We start from the raw sequence: 20,854 nt of genomic DNA on the forward strand, positions 1-20,854 counted from the left end.
AAGTCCCTATTTTGATTTAATTTTCTTTTAATATCTGAGTTTTATCTTTGTTTATAACCCATGTCTGACCTTTGGACAAGTCTGTCTAGTTCTATCTCTATAGGTCCTGGTTTCAACTCATGCTCTCAGGGAATTTTTTCACTTGGGTTTTTGAAAGATACGCTACTGTAGGCAGGTGCTGGTCCTTGATGGGCATCATACAGCTATAGCAAAAAAAGGTTTCACAAATGGTTATCTGATATGGTCTAGTTAAAACTAATCTCAACTATAGTCTAATTAGGATTAACTTACAAAATCTCATTGCTTAGAAATAATTACCCATTGGGGCTCCTGGGTGGCTCAGTATGTTGAGCGTCCAACTTCGGCTCAGGTCATGATCTCGTGGTTCGTAAGCTCGAGCCCTGCGTCGGGCTCTGTGCTGACAGCTCAGAGCCTGGAGCCTGCTTCGAATTCTGTGTCTCCCTCTCTCTCTGCCCCTCCCCTACTCATGCTCTGTCTCTCTCTGTCTCTCAAAAATAAATAAATGTTAAAAAAAAACATTTTTTAAAGAAATAATTACCCGTTGACCTAAAGTCACAAAAGTCTTTTTTTCTAATATTAAAAATATATATAATTGGAGGGGAGGGGTAACAACTAACTTGAAATAAACCAGAAAACACCTTCACATTAATTGTTCTTCTCATACACTTCAAATTTGTACTTAATGCCTTTCTCCTCCTGGATATCAGAAAGAACACCTGGGTATTCTGGGAGAAGTTTATATTTCTCCAAATCAACTTATGGAAAAAATGTGTCACTTTCAAATTCCTGCATAAGCCTTGTCACAAGTAGTCTAAGATGGCCTGGCCTGTTCATGGCTTCCTTATAAACAGAACTGCCTCCCACTACCCAAACCATGTCCACTTTATGTGCTAATTCTGGCTGCTCAATAAGTTTTAAGGCATCATCCAGACTTTTAGCAAGAAAATAAGTTCCTTGTGGAGGTTCCTGGAGGTTTTCTACTGAGAACTATATTAATTCTGTCCTTTAAAGGTTGGTTCTTCTTGGGAATAGAGAACCATGTCTTCCTACCCATAATCACCAAATTCTGTTTACCTTCTACTGATGAGGTTGTGGTCATTCTTTGGAAATACTTTAATTCATTCCTGAGCGGCGGCCAGGGCAGGTCCCCATTCTTGCCGATGCCCATGTTCTGGGACACGGCGACAATACAGTTTAGCGGACGAACATGACAGATGCTGTGAACACCACAGAGCTTGCTCACAGCACTGGGAATCCCGGCGGAGCTTGGCGTGAAATTTTTAATATCTGAGATCTTACCAGGGTCTTGAACTGGTGTTTGTTTTTCTTGGTTTTGTTTTGTTTTGTTTTGTGGTTCTGGTGAGTCTCACTCATGGTATATATGGTTTCTTAAAGCACCTAGTAATCTTTTTATTATAAGCTTAGGTTTTGAAAACCTGTGGGAACTTGTGGGAACTTGACTAAGGGTAATTCTCTCCAGAGAGGGTGTGCCAGGGCTGCCACTAACCTGGGGTCACTTCATTTCTAGGTTTGGGGTGTCCCTGACTAAGTGGGTAGTGTGGATTGGAATCCCAGATCTTCAAAAAGGCAGGCCTCTGACTAGAGGTCTTTAGAGAAGAAATTGTTATTGTCTTTTTTTTTTCCCCACCAACAGTTTTTGTTTGTTTGTTTGTGTTTTTTGCTTTTGCTTTTGTTTTTGTTTTGGTGGTGACTTTTGCTGGCAGGCAGATTTTTTTTCCCAGCCTACCCCTTCATTTCACTGAGAATGTGACGTCTCCAGGTATCTTGGCTGTATGGGGAGCTGGGAGAGTCTCAGGGTTAGCCCTACTTCTATGTGTTTCTGGTTTTTTTATGTTTAAGATTTTTGCCCTTAGAGCTTGCCTTCAGATCTTAGAAGTTCAGCAAAGCATCAAAAGGTATATTTGCTGGAATTTATCCTTCACATGGACAGTTTTAATGGGATGGCATTTCAGAACAAGGTCCTCTTCTCTCTCTTGTAGCTTCTCTGGCCTACTCTGCACCCCCTCCCTGTCCTCTGGGAGGGCTTTGGGCCTGGAATCCAACACTAAGAGGCTGCATCACTTCACTGAGTAGCATTTGGATGACAGTGGCCTTGAAATAACCACATAGCCAAGGCCAAGATGATGAGGAGCATTGAAAAACAAAAAGATTAAATAAAAAAGGGGGGGCAAGAAATCCCTAGCCTAAAGGGCCAACACTCCTCTGAAAAAGCTAAGAACAAAATTACACTTCAAACATTTCAAAGGTAATCTCAGAGATCATATCACGGCATCACCTTATGCAACCTAATCATGAACATTGTATTAGCCACATTATGGTTTGTGGGGTTTTGTTTGTTTGTTTGTTTGTTTGTTTGTTTTTTACTGTATCAAGTAGAAGCAAAGATCAGATGAAAAACCCACTTACGTGGGTTAGCGAAAAGCGCTAGAAGGTTTCAGCAAAGCCACAGGACTCCAATACTACTGCTGGAGTGTGGAGTAACCCTACCCTACAAAATCCACATCAATATGTTGTCCCTGACCTTCTAAATCCCTCATTTTTCCATTGTCAAGGAGCAAATAAATCATCGCTGGCTCCAGTGACAGGATGGCCAACACACACCTGACATTTTCTGCTAGAATAAATTGTTGCAAATGAGTTGTTAGGCACTAACAACAATTTGCTTCCTAAAAACTGTCAACTCTTGTTCCTATTCCAATTTTCAGGTTTACAAGGTAGAGAGAAAACTATGAGATGGGAGTCACATTTTACTGTGATCAGTATAATCTTATTCTAAGGGGTAGCAATTCCAATGTCAAATGACATTACTTCAAGTCCAAACAAGTGGACCTTGTTGGACTTTCAAGATAATAAATGAAAGCCTATATAGGAGAAACTTATTCTGAAAGATCATTACCCCTTGCCTAAAAGTCCTCTGTCTTAAGATTAATGAAACATGAAAGCAACCACTATTTCTAATGAAGGTTTCACCTAAAATAACCAATCAAATGAGAATCATGTGTCACTTACATAGCATGTTGAGTGCAGATGACATTATATAATTTTTTTAAATAATAAATCATAAAGTAGTCTCTCTTACATGAGCTGTGCAATGTTCTGAATACTTTCTCTGACACTCAGAAGTAGTCTGTGGATGCCTCATTCATCAGTATCACTGACATCTGAATAGAATAAGCCCCTCTGACAGTGGGCTAGTCCAGTGGGCTAGTAAGAGAGGTGACCATTAGCCTCAGGAAGCCAGATTGTTCAGGCCAAGCCCTGGGACCTTCACACTGACTCAGACAAGTGCAGAAGGCTATTCTCAGTCATAGAGAGACCTCGAGATGTACCCAGGCTCCTGGGAAGTCCAAGCATATGCCTTTACAGACTTCAATTTTCCTAGTACATATCTGGACTTTTGGTGAAATCTAGGAACAACTGAAGCTCAGCTTACAGCCTGAACCCAAACCCAAACTAGTGTCTTTTACACACACACACACACACACACACACACACACACACACACACACACTTCCAGTACTTCCAGAGCTTATGAAAGTTCCAATCGCAGTGCTATAATTTTATGTTTGCTTCTCCTTCATCTTTCTCTGCCTCCTCTGTGTCTTCAGAGGCTGACCTTTTTTTTTTTTAATTTTATCTACTTATTTATTTTGAGAAAGAAAGACAGTGAGTGAGTGCAGGGGAGGGGAAGAGAGAGAGGAGAGGGAGAATCCCAAGCAGGCTCTGCACTGTCAGCACGGAGCCCTACGTGGGGCTCGAACCCATGAACCATGAGATTATGACCTGAGCCAAAATCAAGAGTCAGATGCTTGGGGCACCTGGGTGACTCAATCGATTAAGCATCCAACTTCAGCTCAGGTCATAATCTTCGGGTCAGGTTCATGTGTTCGAGCCTCACCTCAGGCTCTGTGCTGACAGCTCAAAACCTAGAGCCTGCTTGGGATTCTGTGTCTCCCTCTCTCTCTTCCCCTCCCCACTCGTACTCTTTATTTCTTTCTCTCTCTCTCAAAAATAAATAAGCATTGGGGGAAAAAAAGTGTCAGATGCTTAACCATCTGAGGCCCCCCCAGATGCTGACCCTTAGTTTGCATCATCAGGGTCCCTTTGCCTTCTGGCTTCTGGGTTGGGTTTGACCAGTGGAAACATATGCGGGATATCAGAGGTTGGAAAGAGAAAGAGGAGGAGATATTTACTGTCTCTGCTTCTTTCCTGTGTCCATGGTTCTTCATTCTGTAGTCATAGCTCTGGGTAGGTGATCTACCTTCCAAGGTTCCAAGCTCTCTCAAGACTTGATAACACAGTTACCTCCCTTTGCCCCTTAAGGACAAAGCATATAAAAGCTTCTGTCTATGGCTAGTCCCTTCGTGCTCCACCCTCCTTTGCTGGTTCCCTTAACTCTGTCCCCCCAGAGTTTCTTCATTAAACTCTCAGTTAAACCCTATGAGGTTGTTGGCTTTCCCTGTTGGTATCCTGACTGATATATACGCCTTCCCAAAGATTGGTTTGAACTCCAGAAAGTCTTATGGTCACATGTTCACTGCTGCCCAGGCATTCCTGCCTCTTTACTTTATATATCTAAACAAGAAATAGCCTTTTTACTGGTTTCTAAACAAAGCAAAATTTAAAACATAACCAGTCACTTATAAAGTTTACTGGAAAGTTGGGGGGCAATGGAAGTGGTTATATCACATGCTACACAGTTAATAAATTAAGAATCCACATTAGTCACAAATAGCCAAGTGTTTTGGACCATAGACTCTGGAGTCAACCCTAATGACTAAAAGCCGTCTCTACCACTTTCTAGCTCCTGTGTAATCTTAGGTGGTACCTAATTTCTCTGGACTTTCCTTCCTTCCTTCCTTCCTTCCTTCCTTCCTTCCTTCCTTCCTTCCTTTCTCCCTTCCTTCCTTCCTTCTTTCCTTCTTCTTTCCCCCTCTTTTGTAAATTGGGGTGGCCCTAGTTCCTACCTCCTGGGATTGTTGTGAGGATTGAACAACTTAGCATATACACAATTCTTAGACACCTGACCATAGACATTCCCCAGAATCTTCTCAGGTGGGTTTCCTGGTTTCTCTCAGGCCTTTTATTAAATTGCCACCCTCATTTTGCCAGTTTCCATTCATTCCTCTTTCCCTCCACTTGTCTTCTCCAGGGCTGCCTCAAGGGTAAGGGGGTGGAGAGGAGGAACAAATTTCTTGCCAGGGACTTATCTGTAGAAACAATTTGAATAATTCAAAATCAGCATGTCAGCCCCACACCGGCTGCCCAATGTCATGCAATTCTATGTGAGAAATACTGAGCAAGATAATGGAGATGATCCACTTGTCAAGCCTCCAGTTTGGAACTGGGGCCCAGCCCAGGGCCCCCAGAAGATCCCATAAGCACAAAGTCCCCCATGCTCATCAGCACTTAACAACCCCACATGTGGACAATGGGGGGAAGTGGGGGTAGAGGATCAGAGAGTTCCTCAAAAGAGAGAAAAACAGGCCAGAGCCCATGGGGAACCAAGGGCTCTAAATAAGTCCTGGTCTGGGATCAAGACACCCCACCCAGAAGATTCTGGCAACCCCATCAATCCCAGGCACTGGAGGATGACTTAGATGGTTTTGAAGAAATTAGCAGAGCATAGGGGCCCCTGAGGTGCTGGCCTGGGCTTCTCCTCAGTTCCTTCCTTCTGACTGCCTCAAGGGGTCTTCTGCCTCTATAAGGCAGAGTAATACTGAGAATAAACTGAGGGTTGATGGGGGGTGGGAGGGTGGGAGGGTGGGGGGTGGACATTGAGGAGGGCACCTGTTGGGATGAGCACTGGGTGTTGTATGGAAACCAACCCTACATAAAACCCTACATATTAACATATGTATTAAACCCTACATAAGGTTTTAACATATTAAACCCTACATAAGGTTTGAACCCTACATAAGGTTTGAACCCTACATAAGGTTTTAACATATTAAAAACCCTACATAAGAACATACACTAAAAAAAGTTAATGGTTTTAGCCACACTTCTAGGGGCTTCCATGTATAACATCAGTCCACTCAAGTTGTAGGTTGTGATTCTGCTGTTTGATTTGCCCTCCCTTCATTTAGATCACTTCCAATTTACCCTGGGAGAAGGGAAAATTGGAAGCCCACAGGAACAAGGTCTCCCAGGAAAGGCTTTGGGCTGTGAGTTCATAGAGAAAGTCCAGGGTGACGTTATGTGTTTGGTGAGTACTCAGTTTGTACCATGATAATACCAAGAGTCCCTGGGAACTATGTGTTCTCTGAAGAGTTGGGAAACCTGGAAGCCCCTTGGCACCATTTTATTATTTCCTTTATTAAGTTTTTTCATTTTAAGTCCAGTATTGTTAATAATAGTGTTGTATTTGTTTCAGGCGTACAAAACTGATTCAACAACTCTATACGTTTCTCAGTGCTCATCATAAGTGTACTCTTTAATCCCCTTCACCTATTTCACCCATCCTCCTGCCCAGCTCCCCTCCGTTAACCACCTCTTTGTTCTCTGTAGTTAGGAGTTTGTGTCTTGGTTTTTCTCTCTCTCTCTCTCTCTTTCTCATTTTCCCTGTTCATTTGTTTTGTTTCTTAAATTCCACATATGAGTGAAATCATGTGGTATTTGTCTTTCTCTGACTGACTTTCACTTAGCATTATACCCTCTAGCTCCATCCATTCTATTGCAAATGGCAAGATTCATTCCTTTTTGTGGCTGAATAATATTCCATTGTTTATATGTACCGCTTCTTCTTTATCCGTTAATCTATCAATGGACACTTGGGCTGGTTCCATAATTTGGCTATTGTAGATAATTCTGCAATAATCAAAGGGGTGCCATGTATCCTTTTGGGTTAATGTTTCTGTATTTTGGGGGTAAATATCCAGTAGTGTGATTATCGAATCATACGGTAATTCTGTTTCTAACTTTTTTGAGGAAACTCCGTACTGTTTTCCATAATGGCTGCACCAGTTTACATCCCCACCAACAGTGCAAAAGTGTTTCTTTTTCTCCACATCCTCACCAACACATGTTGTTTCTTGTGTTTTTTATGTTAGCCATTCTGACAGGTATGAAGCAATATCTCATTGTGGTTTTGATTTTCATTTCCCTGATGATGAGTGATGATGAGCATATTTTCATGTGTCTGTTAGCCACCTGGATGTCTTCTTTGGATAAATGTTGATGTCTTCTGCCCAGTTTTTAATAGGATTATTTATTTTTTGGGTGTTGAGTTGTATCAGTTTTTTATATATTTTGGGTACTAACCCTTTTTTAAGATATATCCTTTGCAAATATCTTCTCCCATTCAGTAGATTGCCTTTTAGTTTTTCTATTTGTTTCCTTTACTGTGCAGAAGCTTTTTATTTTGATGTAGTTCCAACAGCTTATTTTTGTTTTTGTTTTTCTGGCTTCAGGAGCCCTATCCAGAAAATTATTGTCATGGCCTATGTCAGAAAAATTACTGCCTGTATTCTCTTCTAGGATTTTTATTATTTAAGGTCTCACATTTATGTCTTTAATCCATTTTGAATTTATTTTTGTATGGTATACGAAAGTGGTCCAATTTAATTCTTTTGCATGTAGCTGTCCAGTTTTCCTAGCACCTTTTGTTGAAGAGAATTTTTCTCATTGTATATTCTTTCCTCCTTTGTTGAATATTAATTGACCATATAATTGTGGGTTTGTTTCTGGCTCTCTATTCTGTTCTATTGATCTATGTGTCTGTTTTTGTGCCAGTACCATACTGTTTTGTTTACTACAGCTTTGTGATAGAACTTGAAGTCTAGAATGGTGATACCTCCAGTTTTGTTTTTCTTTTTCAAGATTGCTTTGGCTATTCAGGGTATTTCATGGTTCCCTACAAATTTTAGTATTGTTTGTTCTAGTTCTGTGGAAAATGCTGTTGGTATTTTGATAGGGATTGCATTAAATCTGTAGATTGCTTTGGGTAGTAAGGACATTTTAACAATATCCGTTCTTCCAAACCATGAGCATGGAATGTCTTTCCGTTTCTTTGCATTGTCTTCAATTTCTTTCGTCAGTTTTATAGTTTTCAGAGTACAAGTCTTTCACCTCTTCAGTAAAGTTTATTCCTACATGTTTTACTATTTGGCAATTGCCAATGAGATTATTTTCTTAATTTCACTTTCCACTGCTTCATTATTAGTATATAGAAATGCAACAAATTTCCGTACATTTGTTCTATATCATGCAACTTTACTGAATTATTTCATCAGTTCTAGAAGTTTTTTTTGGTGGAGTCTTTAGGGCTTTCCCCTTGACATCATTTTAAAGGCCTGTGGTTTATGATGAAATTTTTTATAATTGTGTTCCTAAGATACCAAGAGCCTTGCTATATATAGGAAGGATCATGTAAAACTTCAAAACATTAAGCTGTATCTGATATTGGCAATTTTACACGTTTAATCTCTATAAGTGGCATATGGCTGTGAATTTGGCCAATTGAACTTTATGCTAAAAATCATGCCTTAAAACTTTTCCAATCTTTATATTTCTCATCCTACTTGATAACATACTTTCATTTTTGAATCTCCAACCCCCTACCCCTCAAAATAGGTTATCAGGCAGACCATTTGTTCCCTTCAATTCTATTTTTAGAGTGGATTTCCTTTGGACAGGGTCAATAGAGCAGCTGCCAGAGCTGAGGTCTATTCATCTGTGGCAAAAAAAAAAAAAAAAAAAAAAAGAAAAGAAAAAAGAAGAAGAAGGAGAAGAAAAAGAAAAGAAAAGAAATAAATAAAAACCTTCACAAATGAGGGGACACCAATGCCCTCCCTGAGCCACTCCAAATTCAGCTCTAAGTGATGAGCCCTGCTGGTCAAGAGATGCAGAGTGCTTTTCTCCTGAACCAGTAGGTGCTAGATTGAGGAATATGTATAATATATATGTGGGTATAAAACAACGAAGAGGACTAGCAGTTAGTATTAAATATTACTTTTTTAGGATACATCATCAGAAAGTATTAAAGAATAGAAGGGAGGAATTTACCTATGCTTTGTGCTAGGTTGAATCAAGGAGGAGTCAAATATATGTTCTGCTCTCAAGGAGTTAATTGGTTGAGACACAAAGTAGCAAGTGATGAATTTTACAATATAACACCTAAGATTTATTTTTTTAAGTTTATTTATTTTTGAGAGATAGAGTACAAGTCAGGGAGGGGCAGAGAGAGAGAGGAAGAGAGAGAGAGAGAGAGAGAGAATCCCAAGTAGGGATTCAACGCAGGGCTCGAACTCATGAACCATGAGATTATGACCTGAGCAAAAGTCAGACGCTTAACCTACTGAGCCCCCATAACACCTAATATTTTTGCATGCTTACCATGTGCTTTAACCTACTTCAGCTCACCTCCCAATCACTCTGTGAAGCAAGGTTGCTGGGAAAACGGACAAGAACAGCAAGAATCAAGCAGTTGCCAATAGATTAAGTGACATTATAAATGTGAAATTTTGTTTCTTCGTTTCCAAGTCACAGACTGTGTGAAGTAAATTTCAATACTAGCTAGATGGGAGCTCAGGAGAGGAAGACGTGTGCTCCACTTGCTGGGTGTTCTGTAACCCAACCTGCTCCTTCCCCCTGCCAGCCGCAGCCCCAGCAGGTCGCCTGTGCCCCTGTGGCCAACCCACAGGATCCAAAACCATTCTGGGCACTTCCCTCAAATGGCCATGAGCAGCGCGTCGGTTTGAGTTTCTGAGATGAGGGACAGGAGTAAAGGCCCAATCTGGAGCCAGAAAGGCAGGTAGCCAGCAAAGGTTGCTTCATACGAGGTAAATGTTTAGCTCCAATTCAAAGTCCACAGTGAGCTATTTTTACCCCTGGCTACCTTAAAGGAACCTCATTTCTTCCCAGAGAGTAACTCAGGCATGGAGAATCTGGCGCACCTAATGTAACCTCAAATTATATTAAAATGCTTTCAATTCATGAATGGCTTCAGGGCAGAGTCTGTCAAATAATGAATCCATCCATATGCCTCCTCTCCATGGACGGTATTATTTTTAGATTTTGCTTCCCATGTAAACCTGAGCAATAAATTAGGGGCAGAGACCCTGCCTGTGGTCCTCAGTATCCCCCAAGGCACATGGCCGTGCTGGGACACATAACACAAGTTCAATGCATCTTGGCAGCATTTATTGCAAAGACATAAATCTTTATTATGGTGTGTCCTCTTGTTAAGAGGGGAATCAAAGACACTAGTGTGGAGGACGTATTCGATTTTTCCTGGTTGGCAGGCAGAGAGTGAAAATTTCCCTTTACGCTCTCCCTTCACACATTCCCCTCCCCCAGAGCCTGCCATCTGTTCTGGAATATCATCATTCATGCAGGGTTACCCCTAGCGAGCCTTTTTAGACAGTGTTTTGTCATGAACTATAAGTAGTAGTGATTCAAAACAGAGATTAGAGATGAATTTACTCCTCATCCTTTCCCTTGGGCAGTACTATACAGAAACACAGTACTTGGTTATACAGCTGAAGAACACCCAAAAGAAGTCCTTTTAAAGTCTTGCAGCCAGCATATGGACCTCACCCACCAACAGCACCACACACACCATTCATGAAGTCTTTGTTGAGCACCCTGCATGGGCAAGCCCTTGTGGGAGGCACAGGATGAGTAAAATACAGACATTTCTCCATGGAAGTTACAAAACAACACGGGAAATGAAGCACATAATTGTAATATGAAGCAGGTCATGATAAAGTGCTGAGAGAAAGATACACACACAGTCATATCGAATAGGATATAGGAGTTCTTGCAAGAGAGCAATTCCTGTGTTTAGGAATCAAGGGAGAGAATACCTTAAAGGCATGTGAGCCAGACCAATGCATAAGGTAGGATATAGTCATGTGTGGTCAGGCCCTAGCAGGGAACAGCAGAAGTAAAGGCACAAGGACGTGTTTAGGAAACAGTGAGCAAGTAATTCGGTTTCATCAGTATGGGGGGGCCATCAAGGGGACTAAGAGGAAATAAAAGTTAGACTCCTGTCAGATAAGGAACTATGTCAAATTACAGACTACAAAGTTAGGCTTACTCCATGGGCAAGGTTTTTTTGTGCTCAGCAGTGACAGTCAAACTGTGTTTGAAGAAGTCCAAACCACTGCGGGCCTTTCCAGGAGGCGGAGGTGTGAACCTACCTCTGGGTCCTTCCCATATGGAGCCAGAGGGCAAAGGAGTTTCAGAGCATAGAACTAAAGGGAGATGGGTAGAGCGACATCTGGCAGGGCACGTGGAAGATGTCTAGCCCAGCCCCATAGATACTGCAGCTCAATTTCAGAGGTTAGCAAATGGAGGCATGAGAGACCATGCTGTCTAAAGCCAAGTAAACTGTTAACTACCAGAGGCAGGATTTGAACTCAGGTGGATGTGATTTCAAAGCTGGTATATTGGGGGACCTGGGTGGCTTAGTCAGCTAAGTGTCTGACTCTTGATTTCAGCTCAAGTCATAACCTCATGGTTCATGAGTTTGAGCCCCGCATGAAACTCTGCACTGATGGCGTGGAGCCTGCTTGGGATTCTCTCTCTCTCTCTTCTCTCTCTCTCTCTCTGTCTCTCTCTCTGTCTCTCTCTCTCTCTCTTTCTCTGTCCCTCCCCCACCCTTCTCTCTCAAAAATAAATAAACATTTTTTTTAATGCTGGTATTCTTGCATTGTATCAGCCTTGACATCATTGCAGAAATGTTGACCTCTCACTTGACAACACAGACATGCACTTTGATTCTCATGGCACCACTCCATTTCAGCAGCCAATCTTGGGGTCATGGTGGCAGAGGATTCAGAATGTTGGAAAATGTTACTGTAAAATGACAAGCTGGGTCTCAAGTTTGGTAAGGAGGAAAATATCCATAAAGGTGCCAAGCATCTATAAAAATGAGGAGTCCAGGGACCAGAAGATGAAAAAAGAAAAATAATAATTATAATAATAGTTAGCATTTTGGTAGGTGCTAGTCAATATTGAAACACTTTACATATATTATCTGAATTTTCACAGCAGCTGATCGAAATGGATGTAAGAGGTTCATTAACTTGCCTAAGTTCACATAGCCAAGAGAGGGGCAGAGGCAGGAAACAAATGCAGGTATTCCTGACTTTAGGGTCTGTGCATAGAACCTTCACAAAATGTCCCTTTGAACGATGTCAAGTAAATAAGGAAAAGACATTTCTTTAAAAATGAAATAAGACTCTTCAGGATTTGGGAGGTTTGTGCTTATTGGAAAATCACATAGCCTGTGGCTATCTAGAGATGACTTTTCCCAAGGTAACCATTCATTGTTTATGTTGGGTCAAAGTCTGCTTTCTTTAAATTTGCCTCCACACGATGATGTGGAGAAACAGGAACCCTCTTGCGCTGTTGGTGGAAATGCAAACTGGTGCAGCCGCTCTGGAACTCAGTGTGGAGGTTCCTCAAAAAATTAAAAATAGAACTACCCTACGACCCCGCAGTAGCACTACTAGGAATTTATCCAAAGGATACAGGAGTGCTGATGCATAGGGGCACATGTACCCCAATGTTTATAGCAACACTTTCAACAATAGCCAAATTATGGAAAGAGCCTAAATGTCCATCAACTGAAATGGATAAAGAAGATGTGGTTTGGTTTACATTATATAATGGAATGCTACTTGGCAATCAGAAAGAATGAAATCCTGCCATTTGCAGCAACAGGGATGGAACTGGAGGGTATTATGCTAAGTGAAATAAGTCAGCCAGAGAAAGACAGATATCATATGTTTTCACTCATATGTAGAACTTGAGAAACTTAACAGAAGACTATGGGGGAAGGGAAGGGGAAAAAATAGTTACAGAGAGGGAGGGAGGCAAACCATAAGAGACTCTCAAATACAGAGAACAAACTGAGGGTTGAAGTGGGGGGGGTGGAGAGAGGAAAGTGGGTGATGGGCATTGAGGAGGGATGGGATCATTGTTGGGATGAGCACTGGGTGTTGTGTGTAAGCGATGAATCAAGGGAATCTACCCCCAAAACCAAAAGCACACTGTATACACTCTATGTTAGCCAACTTGACAATAAATTATATTAAATAAATAAATGAATCTAAGCTAAATAAATAAATAAATAAATAAATAAATAAATAAATTTGCCTCCACAAGCTTACCCCCACTGCCTCCCCTCCTCCAGGGCAGTAATGTTAATTCTGGCCACTGCTCATCCCCACGTGTTGCCCAGGTCCACCCCCTTCCTCTCTGTCCTGGAAACCAAGGAGTGCTGCTTCTGTCACTTTTGGGCTAGTAACAAAAAGACCAAGTTGCTTGAAGCAGGAGTTTCAAGGATACACTTAGACATCCCCCCTTTGTCTTCAGTAACAGCATTTTCCTCCCAGTGGATTCAAAGCTTTGAATTTGGAAAATTTCATCTCTCGTGGCATCTCTTTATTGTGGATAGGGATAGTTGTCACTTTGGGGGCATACTGGCTCTTAGTTCTTTATTTGTATTAGCTCATTTGTCCCCATAAATAACCTGATGAGATGATACTATCATTATTGCCAGTCTGCAAGTAAGGAAACAGATTCAGGGAAGTTCATTTATCTCCTGTTTCCTGGTCACTTGACCATTGGAAGCAGGCTGAATCTGTCTTCTTGACTCTGAGAGTTGAGGTAGGACTCATTTACCATTTACTAGAGCCCTATTAAGCCCCATGATGCTGAATATTAACATGATTATATGTATTCTAGGGTGATGGTTGGTAGCCCCAGTTCTTGATGACATTCCAAAATGCGTGGAACCCATTTAAATCACCTTTAAAAGTCATAGTTGTAGACCTGAAGGCTTACAATCCATGTACCAGGGGCACCGTATTATGTGAGACAGGAAAACTGAACCATATCACTTGCCGACATAAGCAGCACAGTGTCCAAGCTGCCGTGTTGCAAAATCACATTACCTAAAACAGTCGCCACAGACAGGCAGTGATTTGTGGCTCCTGAACAGTACCTTAAATAGCAAGGTCCACGAGACATGTGGTTTAGATTTTTCTTTTTTAAATGTCCACATTCTTAGCAAATGGCCTTATCATATTGAGAACAACTAAGACATTGACCAAACTAGCAATGTTTGATTTTTATTTTTACTTGGTTATGGGCATAGGCGGAAAAAGCAATCTGTTCAGATGAGTAAACTGCTTTGCATACTCAGAAAGAAAAATTCAGACGAACAGAAAAGCAGTAACAACCTCCAATTTGTGAAATTCTCCTTCATGCAAAGTTAAATAACACTCTCTTAGTGCCTTCATCTGATTATTTCTTTAGTATAAGTTCCTAGAAGTAGAACTGTTGTATCAAAGGATATTATAGGAAGCCTTATACAGTTGACCCTTGAGCAACGATTTGAACTGTGAGGATGCACTTTCATGCAGATTTAGCAGTATAGTACAGTACTGAAAATGGATTTTCCTTAAGGTTTGATGAACAACATTTTATTTTCTCTAGCTTACTTTATTGTAAGAAAACAATATATTACATATAGCATGCGAAGTATGTTAATTGACTGTTTTGTTATCTGTAAGGGTTCAGGTCAACAGTAGGCTATTAGTAGTTAAGTTTTGGGGGAGTCAAAAGTTATACTGGATTTTTAACTATGTGGGTGGTGGCACTCCTAACTTCCCCACCCCCCACATTGTTCAAGAGTCAACCGCAATATACTTCGCCCAATTGTCCTCCAGAAACGTGTCTCCCGGCATTTCAGAAGAGCACTGTTTTCCCATGCTCACCCATGCTGGTATTATCCAGCTGTTTTTGAATTTTACCACTGGAAAGTGTTCAAAGTCTGCTTGGTCTATTTTACTTTACTCCTTGGGTCTGCCGTGTACACGGTCTAGCCCCACCTACAGCTCTGACTCCTTTTCGCACTCTAGCTCAATCATGTGCTCAGCTCCAGCTACAGCGGTCTCCTCGAATTTCCTCCAAGGTCTCCTGCCTTCACACAATCTTTGCACATGCTACTTCCTCCTTCTGGAATCTTTCTCCACAAGCTCTGCCTGGCAGACTCTTACTTTTCCCTCAGCTCTGCACTTGACTGTCCATCTCTCTCTCAGGAATGCCATCTGTCTTTCCCACATGAAGATCAGACATGCATGAAGCGCCTATCAAAGTACCTCTCAGTTGAAATTTAACCCACTATATGATTTACTTATTAAGATACTATCTCCACAACTAAAATGTAGCTTTATGAACACATGTCATTTTGTTGTTGCTGTTATCCACCGTATTCTTAGTCTATAAGTGCCTAGGGTGTGCTAGACACCCAACAAATAATATATGAATAAGTAAATAAGTGAATATTAAGAAATAAATAGAACTTACCTTCAAGCTGCTGTTACATAGGGAGTATAAGTTAAATTTCACTAAATAAACTGATTGATGAAGCCCTGAAGAGTCTTCTTACTTTCAGAGATTTTATCATGTAAAGAGTTCTCCCTTTAATTACTTGCTACTCTTCTAATTCCTCTTACTATATCCTTCTTTGATGTTAATCCCTAGACCTTTTCCCTTTTTTCCATTGCCCTCGCTCAACCCAACCATGGGTTCCTTCCTAACGCAATGACACATTCTGGGATTCCCACCCCAGTGACCAGGAATGACCTCTTTCCAGAGTACTTGACCATCTTCCAGGCTCAGACACAACCTGTTACAGCCTGGAGTCCAAATAAAGAAAAAAATGGTGTGTGTATGGAGTGCTGAGTGCATAGCACTAACCAACAAACCAACCCCCTCTTCTCCTTACCATCTCCTGAGTGATTTTCTGCCTAAGTGGTCACTTATTTGTGAAACCCTGGGCATGGCTTTGGTAGAAAGAGAAGATGACTTAGATTTAGAAGCAATCCAATGGCTTCTTTTTATCATTTCTCCCATCAGAGTAGATCTGTTCAACACTAAACCACAAGTCAAGTTCATTATATATTTGGTATTACCTGAGAACCAACCAGATTTTGAGGATTTATGTCAGGGGACTCAAACTAACTGCCTCTAGGCTGAATCTGACGCTGTAAAAAGTTTGTATTTGTCCAGAACAGTGTTTAAGTGAATGTGAATGTCTGAGGCAAGGTGTGACCTCTAGCCTGCCATGGTGCCTCCACATCAATGTTGTCTTACAGAGTAACAAGTACACCCTTCCCACATGCACATTCACTGTTGGGAGCCCCTGGGATAGAATTCAGCAGATTATGGGACACCTGGGTGGCTCAGTCGGTTAAGCATCCAACTCTTAATCTCAGCTCGGGTCATGATCTCACAGTTCATGAGTTCAAGCCCCACATAGGGCTCCACACTGATGGCATAGAGACTGCTTGGGATTCTGCCTCTCCTTCTCTCTGCCCCTCCCTGTTTGTGCTTTCTCTCTTTCTCTCGAAATAAATTAATTAAAATTAACTTAAAAAAAAGAACTCAGCAGATTGTACTCCTTTTTCCCACTGCTAATAATAATGACTACTCTTCCCATATACATATTTTCCTTTATTTGTTATTGTGAGATCTTCTTACATATATCTGTTATTTTAAGAGGTCTTATAATATTTTCTTTCCCATCTTTCCTTCCACGTTTCAACATACATTCCTTTCTACTGTTAACTGGGCCACAAAATCCAATTGTTTTGGACCCTGGCCCTGTCCATGGTTTTTGTAGAGAGGGTGCCAGATTGAATCATGAGATGTGGCTTTATTCTGGACTCTGCCCCAATAAGCTATGTGATGTTGGGCAAATCACCTTGGAGCTTCAGTCCCCACTTGCCCATCCCAAAGTGAAGAAATGGTAATAGATGATCTCACCTTCCTCTCAAATGTCACATGTTATACTTGTGTGATTTTTTTTGTCACAATCCAAATAGAAGAAAATATCAGGGGAAAAGAAACATCCACTTCATTTACTCAACAATTATTGGTTGAACAATGAGTAAGTGCTGGGAATAGTGGTGAATAAGACAGATGAAGTCACTGCCTCTGCTAGAAGGAGACAGTAAGCAAATAAACATAGAATGTCAGATTACAATAAATGCTATAAAGGGAATGAAGCATGGTAATTTCATAAGAAGTGACTGAGTAGTGACTAAGGAGGCCAGGAAGGGCATCTCTAAGAAGATTACGTCTGAGCTGTGACCTGAGAGAGAAGAAGTGGTGAGCCACATGGGGAACCTTCAAGGCAGAGGAAACAGCAAGTGCAAAGGCCATGAGGCACATTTGAGGAACGAAAAGCAGGCCAATGTTTCCAAAGAGTATTGAGCCAAGGGATAGAAGGTACAAAAAGAGGTGAGGGAAGGGGAGGTCAAGTCATAAAGGGCCTAGTGGGCTCGGATGAGCAGAGTGCGCGGAAGGGTTGTCAGTAGAGCAGTGTCCCAGGATGGTTCCTGAGGTTGCTGTGTGGGTGTAAGTGGAAACAGTGTGTGGGAGGCTAGTCTTTTCAACTGAAGCTGTCTGAGGTAGTGGAGGTGGAGAAAGAAGAAAATCTGCTTATATTTTGGAGGTGGGCCTCACAGGACTTGCTGACAGGCTGTGGACATGCAGGTGGGCAGCAGTAATCCAGAATCGCCCTTGGGTTTTGGGATTGAGGGGCTGACTGGACACTGTGTCACATCACTGGTGTCAGTATACCCTCAATCACAGGCATTAAGTCCAACAGCCTTTCCAGTCTTCTAACATCTCCCTGCCCACCTCATAAACACTGGTAAAGACAAACTTGTTCTTCCATTCAGCACATATTTATTGATTGCCTGCTACAGGCTACTTTTAAAGTAACATGGCTATTTGGTTAATTTTAGTATGGTTGTTTGAAACAGCTTAAATTGGAGCCCACTTAATCAGTAATCTAAGCCACTGATGAAATGAATTCTTTTCTTAGCATTGGCAGGCTATTTGCAACAAATGAAGATGCCTTAGCTTCACACCAGCTGTGAGCAAATAGTTTTGGTTCTCAATTTGTAATATTCTAGAAATTTGCAGGAGATAGCCAGGATAAGGTTTGGGAATGCCTTGTCCATGTCAAACTCTGTCCAGCTGCACAACTTAGCTCTCAACTGAAAATGTCGTTTTCTGAAGAGGAAAGGCCCATGTTCAAAGGACTCCTCTGGCAACTGTCATGGTGTCTGTCAGTGAGGGATGGACTCAGTCTGATCAGCTCCTTAGAACTGACTGTGGGTGCAGGTCTGAGTATGCTCCACACAGTGTTTTTAAATATTCAAACCTTTAGCTGAGATCACCACTTAGGACACCTCCAGTCATATGGAGTTAGGCTAATGAATTATCTGAGACCCTTCATAACTGAAGCAAAAGAAAAATGAAACCTGTTTAACTGGATTAAAAGAAAAAAAATGAAATCGTCACCAACTCCTGACCAATTTGAGCCCTAAAACTCATAAACTTGGTTGTTTTATTCCACCCACACAAGAACCCTGACTTATTCAAATGTATAAATATTCCTGCTCTCTTCGGATTATCATTTTAAGAACCTTCATATAAACAGGTGCAAAGTCATTGACTGAGTCTGGCTCACTTCCAAATGGCAAAAGCCTCATCTAGACTGTGAACATTTTCAGCTGCCATTTGTGGATATTTGTGCTCATTTCCACACCAGCAAGGGTGGAATCCCAAGCTCCTGTCCCAGGTTCACTGGTTGTAGCTGTACTGGAAAGTCATCTACTTTTCATTGCTTGAGTGGCTCACATAGGCTTCCGCACACACCCCAGATCTCACCTCCCAATACTCCCCAAATGATGGCTATTATACCAGAGTAATAGAGTATCAGGTAAATGTTTTTTTTTCCTATTTATGGAATTTTGCTGAGGCCTAAAGGGGAAAAGACCCTACCACACCTAGCAGCTGGAGTCAGCCTCTTCCCCCCGGGGTTGATGGAGAAGCACCAATTCAAGAACCAGAAGTTCTGCTCCCTAACCTACCCAACTCTACCCCCATTCATTATAAGATGACCAGGTGGGAGAAGGGAAGGTCGTCTCCTCTCCCCAGACTCTGGACAGGAAGGGAGGCTTGCCTCTCTTTTCCTCTGTTTAAATAGATCTGCCCCCAGACTGAACAAAGGAAAGGAGACTGGAGAGAGATGACAGGGCTGAGGGGGGCAGTAGAGGGTACCCTGTACATCCACCATTTGGCATGAGTATCCCACGGAGGGAGGGGAGCATGGAAGGTCACTAGGACTGGCTGCCTCTCTGACAGCCCTCCCCAGAGAAAGCCACCCGCTGGATGAAGGATTGCTGCTCCTTCTGCCTGGAACACTGCTTTATGCAATGGTCATCCATTGCTCAGTTCAAACATCATCTCTTCAGAGAGGGCTTTGCCCTCTGGATCTTATGCTCCAGAGCAAAAGTATTCATTCAGTTGGGGGAAAATGTGGAGCATCTTGGAAAGTGCATCTTAGGTGTTCATTTTATCACCATAGATAGAGGTAGTCCTCCATAGCCTCAGTTTTGTGGCCTAGAAAACACGGCTATTAAAATATCAGGCTTCCTCCAAGCTGTCTGAGAAATAGGAGGGTAGAAAGTGACTAAGGTAAAGGAAGTACTTGTGGATATTTCAGTTAGAAGATTCAGGTAATTTCAATACTTAAGAAAGTAGAAAGGATTATTAGACAATTCATAGGTAAGAACATATCCATTCTCACCACCAGAGGTTTTGCATGTGGAGAAGGACAAGTGATATTTGCTGCCCCCCAAATTTTTCTTCTTACCAAGAAACTGAAATCACCTTTATCAGGATAAAATATTTTTTAAGTTTATTTATTTTTGAGAGAGAGAGCACATGTGAACACAGGGGAGGGGCAGAGAGAGGGAGAAAGAGAGAATTCCAAGCAGGTCCCACGCTGTCAGCATGGAGCCCAACACAGGACTCAAACCCATGGACTGTGAGATCATGACCTGAGCTGAAACCAAGAGTTGGTCGCTTAACCAACTGAGCCACCCAGGCACCCCCCAGGATGAAATACTTTTTAAAACTTGTTATTTTGTGTAGACAAGTGAAATATCTGGTGTTTTTTGTCTGACTCTTTACGGACAAACTTGAGGCTAAAATTTGCACTTTGAAGGTAAACTTACCAGGCCCAACCTTCCAGGTGACATTGACTTTGTGCTACTATCATTTTAGTGTTTGGTGCCAGTTAAAGATTAGACAAGTCCCACTGAAGAAGACCTTTTCCATAAACTTTATCATCTCTCAACCACAGACATACAACTCTATGTCACATTAGTATTTTTTTCATGTCATGTCGCTGCCATCACATAGTTACCGCATTCCACAATGTTAATCATTGTTTCTACAGACAATTTAAAACAGTTTAGGTATCACTTAGAATGTTTTGTGTTGGAGGTAAGAAGGCAAGCCATGTTCAATATGTAAAAATCACAGGAGTGTGTGTGGAAGAGTTTTATATATTACATAGTTACAGAAACAGATTCAGTATGTATGTGCAAATATAGATTTGAAAATAATGCATACCAACATGTTCAAATGTGAACCTTTTAACTGGACTTTGTGGGGGGGGGGTCAATATGATGTTTACTTTATATAATGCCTACTCTACAAGTAAGGCACATTTTAGTATTTTTTTAAATTCACTAACTTTTTCCCCCGTATATTATTTTATATAGACTAAAAAGTAATCATCAATGATAAAGTACGGGATAAAGAACAGGAGTTAATCAGTTGCATGAGAGACTTAGAAAAAACACTTAGACTTTTGAGCATGCCTACCTAAATTTTTCAATAACTGGTTTCTTGGTTTGGCCCTTCTTAATACACATTCATCCAGGAATTAAGTTCTGTTTTGATGTGATAGCCAATTCTTATTGACTGA

General features: G+C 41.4%; 1 long non-coding RNA gene and 1 pseudogene across 1 annotated transcript in view; both read right to left on the reverse strand.

The window, feature by feature from the left end:
- Positions 1-18,334, reverse strand: part of LOC113598823 (uncharacterized) — a 48,238-nt gene extending 29,904 nt beyond the window's left edge. The window contains exon 1 of the long non-coding RNA XR_003419566.2: positions 15,367-18,334. This is a non-coding gene — a long non-coding RNA (uncharacterized LOC113598823). The remainder of the gene's footprint in view (positions 1-15,366) is intronic.
- On the reverse strand, positions 536-5,131 carry LOC128315614 (dihydrofolate reductase-like; annotated as a pseudogene).
- Positions 18,335-20,854: the final 2,520 nt, after the last annotated feature.

Source organism: Acinonyx jubatus, chromosome B2, assembly GCF_027475565.1.
Source record: "Acinonyx jubatus isolate Ajub_Pintada_27869175 chromosome B2, VMU_Ajub_asm_v1.0, whole genome shotgun sequence".
Classification (NCBI taxonomy): Eukaryota; Metazoa; Chordata; class Mammalia; order Carnivora; family Felidae; genus Acinonyx; species Acinonyx jubatus.